General features: G+C 42.9%; 1 protein-coding gene across 6 annotated transcripts in view; it reads right to left on the bottom strand.

The window, feature by feature from the left end:
• Positions 1-9,710, bottom strand: part of bcor (BCL6 corepressor) — a 283,987-nt gene that overhangs the window by 177,295 nt on the left and 96,982 nt on the right. The gene's annotated exons all lie outside the window — the stretch shown is intronic.

The raw sequence follows: 9,710 nt of genomic DNA, 5'->3' as shown, positions 1-9,710 counted from the left end.
TGGTCTGTGCTAGTAGTTAACAGGGCATTAGGGGAATGCAATATTAATTCCTGTGATGCCAAGGCCCAAAATAAAGTCTTTCATCTATTTAGTGCTTTTCATGGCCACCAGATGCCTCAAAGTGCTGTACAGCCAATGAGTAGTGCTGAAGTGTAGTCGCTACTGTAAAGTAGGAAACATGTCAGCCAATTTGTGTACAGCAAACTCCCACAAAGAGCAAAGTGAAAATGAACAGATAATCTGTCATTGTGATGTTGATTGAGGGATAAATATTTGCCAGGACAAGAAGTATAACTCCCTTCCTCTTCTCCAAAAGAGTGCTATACGGTCTTTTATATCCACTTCAGCAGGCAGACAGGGACTCGGTTTAATGCCTTGTCTGAACGATGGCACCTTGCACAGGGCTGGAGTGTCAGCCTTGAATTTTGTGCTCAAGCCCTTGAGTGGGGTTTAAACCCAGAATCTTGTGATTCAGAGGTGAGAGTTCTAACAACTGAGCCATAGCTGACACCAAAGATAAATTTGTTCAGGATCTTGCTGTTGATAACTATCCAATAATCTCTTCTATAAAATCTAGATGACCAGATATCAAGTGAGGTCAAGGTTCACCTATCTTTTTTTTATATAAAGTAGCCTACAACAACAACTTACACTTTAACATCCCAAGGCACCCTACACGGGCATTTTCAAACAAAATTTGATGCGGTGCCACATGAGGAGCTTTTAGGGCAGGTGACCAGAAGCCTGGTCAGAAATATAGGTTTAAATGAGTGTCTTGTAGGAGAGAAAGATAGAGAGGCTCTTTCATCTAAGCCCCAGAAATGAGGTATAATTGTCTGTAGTGTTCTACACGGGCGCAAATGCCCATCAAACTACATCAGAGAGCGAGACATCTCATCAGCAACAAAGTAAAGATAAAAGGGGAAAAATGGAGTAAATTGACCACCGCATGAGATAACTGAATGGAACACATGGATAACACCCAATTTTTCCACTCATCTCATGGAACATCAGTAGGTTCTGCATCTTCCTGATATTCTGCCAAGGTCAGAATTCACTATGTGCAAATTTGAGAGTTAAAAAAAACTGCTGTGTGGCAAAATCCATCTACACATCAGTGGTGAATATTAAGAAACTGCTGTTCTAGCCCTTAGCCATTATTTGTATATTTGGATCATTTCCTAGATTCTGTAAGAGTCGGCTTAAATTGCTGCCACTCTTTCCTTCTGGAAACTGTAATTTTGAGTGATTAATTAAATAAAAAGCCAAGAAAGTCTTCTGAAGATATTGTATAATTACCCTCTACGAAAACAAATTACATACCCACTGACACTAAAAAGAACTCAAATAAAAGCGGAAATGCTGGAAAAACTCAGCTGGTCTGGCAGCATCTGTGGAAATAGAAATAGAATTAATGTTTCGAGTCCGTATGACTCTTCCGAATTTTTCCAGCATTTTCTGTTTTTATTTCAGATTTCCAGCATCTGCAGTATTTTGCTTTTATCTAAAAAAAACTCATACCCCATTTATGCGACTTGTTTGGTGTCCAAGTGGCCTGGCCTTTCGCTCTAAGTCCATTTAACATGTGCTGTGCTGACCTGTTGGACTGACACCTCCAAACGTTGTGCTGTTGGTTGAGACGCTGCTCAGAAAAGGAAACCATATGCAGTTAGCATAATGAAGTTGTAAATCGCCTGCACTGCAGTGAGTAGACAACCCAAATAAAAAGGCAGCTCACTATATCGCCATCATTTCGTTTTGTGATAAAGAATAAATAGTTATCAGGTAGTTTTTTTTTATGTTGAGGGCTGGGTTTCTGTGGTCAAAGTGAATTGTCAAAAAATCTTTCTCAGCGATCTCACCAGCAGTGTCCTCTGTATGTGATTCATTCGGCCTGCGCGCAACTATGCCAGCGTCCCGCCCCTCCACACGCACGGCTAGTTATGATCGGGGCTGTTCTACCCTATCTATGGCTGATAAAAGTGGAACCACCTCTCGGTGCGATCTGGCTGAGGTTTATAATACTGCACAGCTGTCACCTGAGGCACTGCCTAGATAGAACACAATTGGTACTGTGGCAGGCTTTCCCACAAGTCAGTAATACGCATTTAAAAAAAAACTAACACAGCCAACGTGGTTGCTTTGCTTTCACAAAGGCTATAAGGGCGACCAGACTTCCGCTTTCGCGATTTAAACAAGCTCTGGCCTCGGTAACTATTCCGCGTTTATCACTAACTCCAGCACCACGCCTCACATAACAGCACTTATTCTCATTGGAAATTGTGCTCCGGGCTCTTATACGAATTAACCAAATCCCATCCTTCCTTATTTGAATAAGCACACAAATTTCTGAAACACATGGAGCTCGACTCCCAAAGACATACTAATTCAATCGTTTAACTTCAATCGATTGTATGGGCGATTCGTGAGAATTCAGACCGATATTGAGGGCACGGATCTTTTGAGAAACAGAAATGTTCAGATGCAACATGTTATATATATATAGAATACACGGTGGGTGGTAGCAATTTACTCCACCCCGCACCCACACGGTTTAATTGGAAAACACTGTCAGTTGTGTGCAAACGCTTGAACTGAGGACAGCTTCCAAATGCTGTCGCTTCAGTTTAATGATCTGGGATTATAAGGTAATGTAGAAGTGCCTATTTATTATCCCCGAGTATTGCGAGGCAATTTGGAACGTATCCAGGCATCCAAGCACCCTCTGGGGCTCAGTGATGGAGGACTTCACCCAGCTTCCAACCATTAATAATATCTACATCACACTTGACATCGGTGTGCACATGTTTGAATCCATCAAATTATATTCCAATAAGGTGATACCGGGTTTCGCAGGTTACCCGATTTTAAATTGTTGTATAATCTAAAAGTCACGAACGTAACTTAGTAGAATCATCAGTCACTACATTTCCATCCTCTTAAAATAATGAAAACGCCGGACAATCTATTTGGAGGGCCATATCCATCAATGCCAGTTTCGGATTGTATATCTGGCGCATGAGTTCGCCAAGACTTCCCCGCTTGGTTTTCGTGATAGTCTCGATACCCATTCAAAATTTACAAAGACAGGGGATCAGATTCCAGTTGGGCCCCTTAAATTCCAGGAACTATAATCACTGCTGTATTTAATATATGCAGAACCGCTTAGCTGCAGCAAATAGTTAAAGATCTTTCCAGCTGGCAGGCGCTGATCGCGTGACACGCCAGAATGAAAGAGGCTTCCTCAAAAACGTTTCCTTTAGACCATAAAACGCTTAGTTACATCAGTTTATCAGCGCCGTAGGGACTGGAAAACAACCTAAGTTGTGTACGGCTTTATAGCAAGTTTACTGTTTCAAGTTTGAAATGTTTAAAAGATCATCAGTGGATGCCCCGACCAAATAGCACAAAGGAAAGACAAACCTCACAACTGACGCAGCCTATTCCTGGTGTAACATTCAACTGCATACACTACTCCCACACACGCCAACAATGGTTTACCTTCACGCATCAGTTCTCTCTCTGACTCATACACACTACACACAACGATCTCGGTCACCCCCACTACCAGAAACGCCCGCCCGCCCCTCTCGATACGACCCCACCAACTCCCTCGATTCATTTTCTGTCTCGACTTCCCCTGGTTCATGACCAACTCTGGGCTCCCCTTTCACAGGCTTCTACAGACCGGAGCACTCGCACAAATTGTCACCCTGCACTGAGTGCCAGCAGGTTTGTGTACTTGGCAACATATCACAGCCCAAGTTGTGTACGGCTTTACAGCAAGTTTACTGTCAATTACTAGCAATCAAATCCTGTTCTTATTTAACTTCCACACGTAGAGCTTCAACCAGCAACTTACTTTCATTTTTACAGCACCTTTTGCGTGGTAAAACGTCCCAAGACGATTAACAGAAGTTTTGTCAGGCAAATACTGACACCGAGCCACATACAGGAGACATTGGACAGATGGTCAAAAGCTTGGTCCAATAGGTAGATGTTAATGAGTGTCTTAAAGGAAGCAGAGAGGGGTGCGGGGAGGCTCTGTAAGGAAATTCCAGAGCTTAAGGCCTAGATAGCTGAGACAAAGGAAGTGGAGATGCACAACAGACCATGTAGCATTCTCAGACGGCTGTAGGTTGTGAAGCCATGGAAGGAATTGAAAACAAGGATGAGAATTTTAAATAAAAACAGAAAATACTGGTAAAATGCAGCAGGTCTGGCAGCACCTTTGAGAGAGAAACAGAGTTAAAGTTCAGCACCTGTATGACTTCTTCTGAGCATATGAGAATTTTAAAATTGAGAGATCAGTGGGCCAGAAGCAATATAGGTCAGTGGGCACTGGGATGATAGGTGAAATGGACTTTGAGAGTTAGAATACTAGCAGGAAAAGAGCTTTCATTGAATTTAAGTTTATCAAGGTTGGAAGATGGGCCAGGAAAGTATTGGAATACTCAAGAGGTAACTAATGCATGGATGAGGTTTCAAGTAGATGGGCTGAGGTGGGGGCAGAGATGGGTGATACTGTTGAAGTAGAAATATCTTGATGATGGAATGGATAAGAGGTCAGACATCAAGAGCGCATACAGTCAGTTCAGCCTGAGATAGTGGCCGGGGAGGGGGAGGAAATCAGTGACTAGGTAACAAGAGTTTGAGGCAGGTGCCCAAAGACAATGGTTTTGACCTTCCAAAGGACAGAGTCAGTGGAGAGTTCAAGAGTGACATGGTGGTAATGAAGTAGAGCTGGATACTGTCAACATACAAGTGAAATCTGACTTCATATCTGAATTCATAACTTCATAGGGTGTCACCAAGGGGCAACATGTAGCTGAAAAGTAGGTGGGTGCTAGGGGGGGCTCCAGAAGTAATGGTGCAGGGGCAGGAAGAGAGCTATTGCAGGTCATTCCATGGCTACCATTGGATAGACATGAGTGAAACCAAGCAAAAGTATTCCTACTCAACTCAGCAAAAGAAGAGATGAGTTGGAGGAGAATGATGTGGTGAACACAGTCAAATACTGCAGACAGGTAAAGGAGGACAAGATTAGATGGTGTACTTGGGGCACAGCCATGTAAGATGTTAAATAAAAACAGAAAATACTGGGAAATTTCAGCTGGTCAGGCAGAATCTCTGGAGAGAAACAAAGAAACAGAGTTATTGTTTCAGGTTGATATTAAACCTTCATCAGAACTGAAGGGCCATCACCTACTGAAACATTAACTCTGTTTCTCTCTCTTAAATGCTGCCTGACCTGAGTTTTTTCCAGAATTTTCTGTTTTTATGTCAGATTTACAGCATCTACAGTATTTTGCTCGCATAAGATGTTATGTGACTTTGATTAGGGCCATTTCAAAGTGCGGAAGGGGCAGATTGAGAGGTTCAAACACAAAGTTGCAGGAAAGATGGGCATGGATTTGGGAGGTGACAACACATTCAAGGTATTAGGAAAATAAGTTTGGAAATGGGGTGGTGGGCTGGATTTTTGAGGAGGGAGTTGGTAATGGAACCAATTACAATATCAGCTAGCAAGGAAGGGAAGCTGGATGGTTAACAATCTAGTGGGAAGGGTCACAAAAGCAGATATGCTGCATGTACAAGAAGAGCTTGGAGAGATTATTATAGGAGACAGGGAAGAAACTACAGCAAATTGATATTTTAGAGCTAGGACAATGGCAGAGGCAGCTCCCTGGATGATCTTAATCCTGGTGACAAAATAAGTCGATGAGCTCCTTGGCCTTTTGGAGGTGAGAGTTGGGGAAGAAAGAGAGAGAAATTGTTGTAGTGGTGATGAGAATCTAAGATCTATATCCCAGGATCATGCTATGCTAATGAGCAGTTTTGGCAGAGGAGGACAGGGCCCAATAGTACTTGATGTGGTCCAGCCAAATCTAGCAATGAATGGCTAAACCAGCTGTATGTTGTAAGTATTCAAATCTGCAATCCTCGAAATTAAGAGAATGATGATACAGGCTGTACCAAAGTGAATGACGAGGGTGGGAAGCTAAAGGGTGAAACAGAATATTGACTAAGTAGAGGGCGGGGTTAAGAAAGGGCAGGAGGGTAGGTAACTCAGAGGAGAGAGGGATAGGTGAGCTGACATGGAGGTCAAAATCACCAAGAGTACAAAGTCGCTCTATCCAGTAGCTGAGAGAAGGAAGCAGTGAGAATATCTGTGAGAAATGGCATGGGTGAGCAGTTGAACACAAGAATTTTAAAGGCTCCCTTGAGCAAGAGGGCAACAAGACAAGGTGTTCAGAGGAGAAGAAGGGGTACAGACTAAGGTGAGATTTAGTGTTAAGGGTTACATTAGCATTGGAAGGTATAGCCAACAGGGAGGCTTCAATGAAGGTTAAGGTGTCACTAGCTGAGCAGGTTTCAATCAATGTCAAGATGCTGTAACAATTATCCACAATAAGGACATGGATGAAAAGGAGCTTGTTTGACATTCTGGAAGGCGATGTGGAGAGGACAGTGATTGCATTGGTAGAACCCACAGGGATGAGTGGGACAGAAAGAAGGTTGATAAGAAAGGCACAGAAAGGAGTAATGGGGTAATGGGTTCATCCAAGAAGGAGTTAGGCCTGGGACAAAGCAGGAGTAGTTGTATTGAAGGCTTGGGGTAGGGGCCAAGGGGATGCCAAAGTAGCAGAGAGGCAAAGAGTGAAAGCAGGCATATAGCTAGTAGTAATGTGAGGAGACAGGGGAAAATAGGGCCCAAGCTGGGTAAAGAGGTAAGAAAAAGGGAGAGAGGTGATAGGATCATGTCCAGAGCAGCAATCAAAATACACATGTAAATGGATAAGAAAACTCAGGCCATATAGGCATGGCAAAGATTTGGATACATAGTTCTGTCCTCCATACACAATCGGGACCTATGAGTGAGAGTCTAAAGTTGAAGTCAGAGGATCCATGGTGGGATGAAATTGACTTGCTGATGGTCACCGACAAACACATCCAAATTCAGAGGTTCAAAAACTGTTTAAGAGGCAGAATCAGTAACCAAAAGCTAAGTTGAGGACCCTCCTGTAAGAGTTAAACCATTGTTACCTTTGGATGGGATCAATAAATTCAGCATAGACCACCGAGCAAGCTTGGGATCTTCCTAATTTGTGTGGCTCAATACCAATTTATGTGGTATTCAACAACTGAAGCCCAATTGCACACTTCTGGCACACGGAAACAGAAACACACACTTGAAACCAACACAACATAGATAATAGGCAACACATTTACTCTACTCAACATACGTAATGCAGTATAACTACATAATTATTAATTGTGTATTAGGGTTGCCAAGTCTGGGTGGATTTATTCCAGTAGGTTTCATCGCATGATCCCCAACACCCAATATCCCACCTCTACACTCCTGCCATTGATCGCCTGACACACTCATGTTTTGGAGATCACCATCTTCCCATGCGAAATGGACAGCGAACAGATTTCGCCCTTCTGGGTTTTTTTGTTCTTTCACGGATGTGAGCATCACTAGCTAGGCCAATATTTTTATTGCCCATCCCTAATTGCCCTTGAGAAGGTGGTGGGGGGCCTCCTTCTTGAACTGCTGCAGTCCCTGAGGTGTAGGTACACCCACAGTGCTGTTAGAGAGGGTGTTCCAGGATTTTGAGCCAGCAATGGTGAAGGAATGGCAATATATTTCCAAGTTAGAATGGTGTGTAACTTGGAGAGGAACTTCCTGTTGGTGGTGTTCCCATCTATTTGCTGCCCTTGTCCTTCGAGGTGGTCAAGGTTGCAGGTTTGGAAGGTGCTGCCGACAGAGCCTTGGTGAGTTGCAGCAGTGCAGCTTGTAGATGGTACACACTGCCGCCATCTTGATTCTTGGTCATCAAACAATCTTTTCCCCTGTCATCTCCAATACTTTTGTAACTGATAAACAAGCCTTCAATGAAGCTGTCAAGTGATTTTTTTTCCCCTTGCTAGTTGTTTGTAACAACGTCCAGGAGATTAATATTTAATTCCTGAAGATTTAAGAATTATCCTGGTGAGTTGGCAACCCTGGTGTAGGTGGCATCTCTTGCCAGATGCAAGTACATAGCCAGACCCCATAAAATAATATATTAGTTAATAAGAGCTTCCAGACCAAATCAAAAATTTTGAGAGGCTACTGTTGCTGGTCTCAATTGTGCACCTCACGATTTGTTTAACCTGTCCAGGCTGCCCTTAAACTCCGTCCAGATCATGCCTCCTCTTTTCACCTGCTGTTCTCTCAGTAGCAGCTGCCTTTACAATGCCTTTGGGTAGCAGCCAGTGCGATCAATTCTAAGTTCATTTGATTCATAAGCTTGCTTCACTTTGCCAGATTTTCATGCTTGTCATTCTAAGCGATTTCTCCTGTGCATGTCATTCCTGCACTTTAAATATTTCCCGATCTGCACCTTAACAGTTTACAGGTTATTGGACGCCGTTTCCTACGTGCGTAGTCATATGTGTGTTCCCCGTTCTGTTCAACTGTAATAACAAGGGTTTATACCTCAAATGTTAAATGACTCGTGTTTTCTCGAAAGATGCTGCCTGACGTGCTGAGCGTGTTTGGCTTTTTTGTTTTTATATTAAATAAGTTGTTACATCTCGATTGGACCGTAGAACATTACGGGGATTCTCCTCGGAAACCTACCTAGCAGCATCGAGTGGACACCTATCTGGAAGGTTTTCTCAACAATGTAGCCAAAGGTCTGTCAAAATGGCATGGAGTCAAAATTTCCTAAGTGAACTTTTCCCTCCTTTACGAAGGTCTGGAGTGAGTGCACATCCCTGCACCAAGCACGCTGACACATACACCTCTCACAACAACATACAGGCATCTTTCATTACTGCTTACAACACACGCCATCCCATACATAACAATCCCAACAGTGGCAATTAAACCATTTCCAACCGACACTCGCAGTGCAGCTTCACTGGCGAACCTTCTCGGTTAAAACCTTAACTTCATGTGACACGTAGATGCTTCACAGAGCAGCATGCACCGAGACCACATTTCTTCATTCATTCTGGGAAAACTGTCGAGTGCGAGTAGACAGATACGCTGGCATTAGAGATGTGTTTATGAGAATCAGCATCACTGCCAAAGTTGACACTTAAAATGCTATTTTATAACAGGATGGATTTTGTGTGACGCAAGGAATCAATTTTAGTTTATTTTTTTTGTTGGAGAAGCATCCATGTACAATTTCCAAATAAAATGTTTTAATGCTCCGAGGTATATCTAAACAAGAGACCTGCTCCGCGTGATACATACTTGATTTTCATCGGGTTCCAAAAATAGTCACCCTTTTATAAAAATGGGGCGGGAGGGGTAGCAAGTGTCTTTGTTTCACAGAAATGGCAGGTCATGAATACTTACTGCAATTGAAAGTGGACCAAACATCTCATATCCGGACCATGAATCAAATACTCAAGTGACCTTCGTGCAGTTCACAATGACCAAGTGACAGCCAAAAATGTTACACCTAAATTACCTTTATGAGCTTCACCGCAGACAAATGAGGTACTTTTGTGCATTTAGTAATTTATTAGTCAACGCACACAACGCCCGCGTGTTGTATGTTGTATGCCAGCGTGAAACCATGCGAGCCACAGATGTCCGTTACGACTTTTTTTAAATACTGGAGATAGCATCATATTTGGCTCCAAGCTTCAGTTTATCGTGCGGTCAAACTAGAGTCCCCTTAGCATTAGATAAAAAATCAGCA

The sequence above is a fragment of the Cetorhinus maximus genome, chromosome 16, assembly GCF_964194155.1.
Source record: "Cetorhinus maximus chromosome 16, sCetMax3.hap1.1, whole genome shotgun sequence".
Lineage (NCBI taxonomy): Eukaryota > Metazoa > Chordata > Chondrichthyes > Lamniformes > Cetorhinidae > Cetorhinus > Cetorhinus maximus.
Note: the sequence above shows the minus strand (reverse complement) of the source record. Positions and strands in the feature narration are given on the sequence as shown.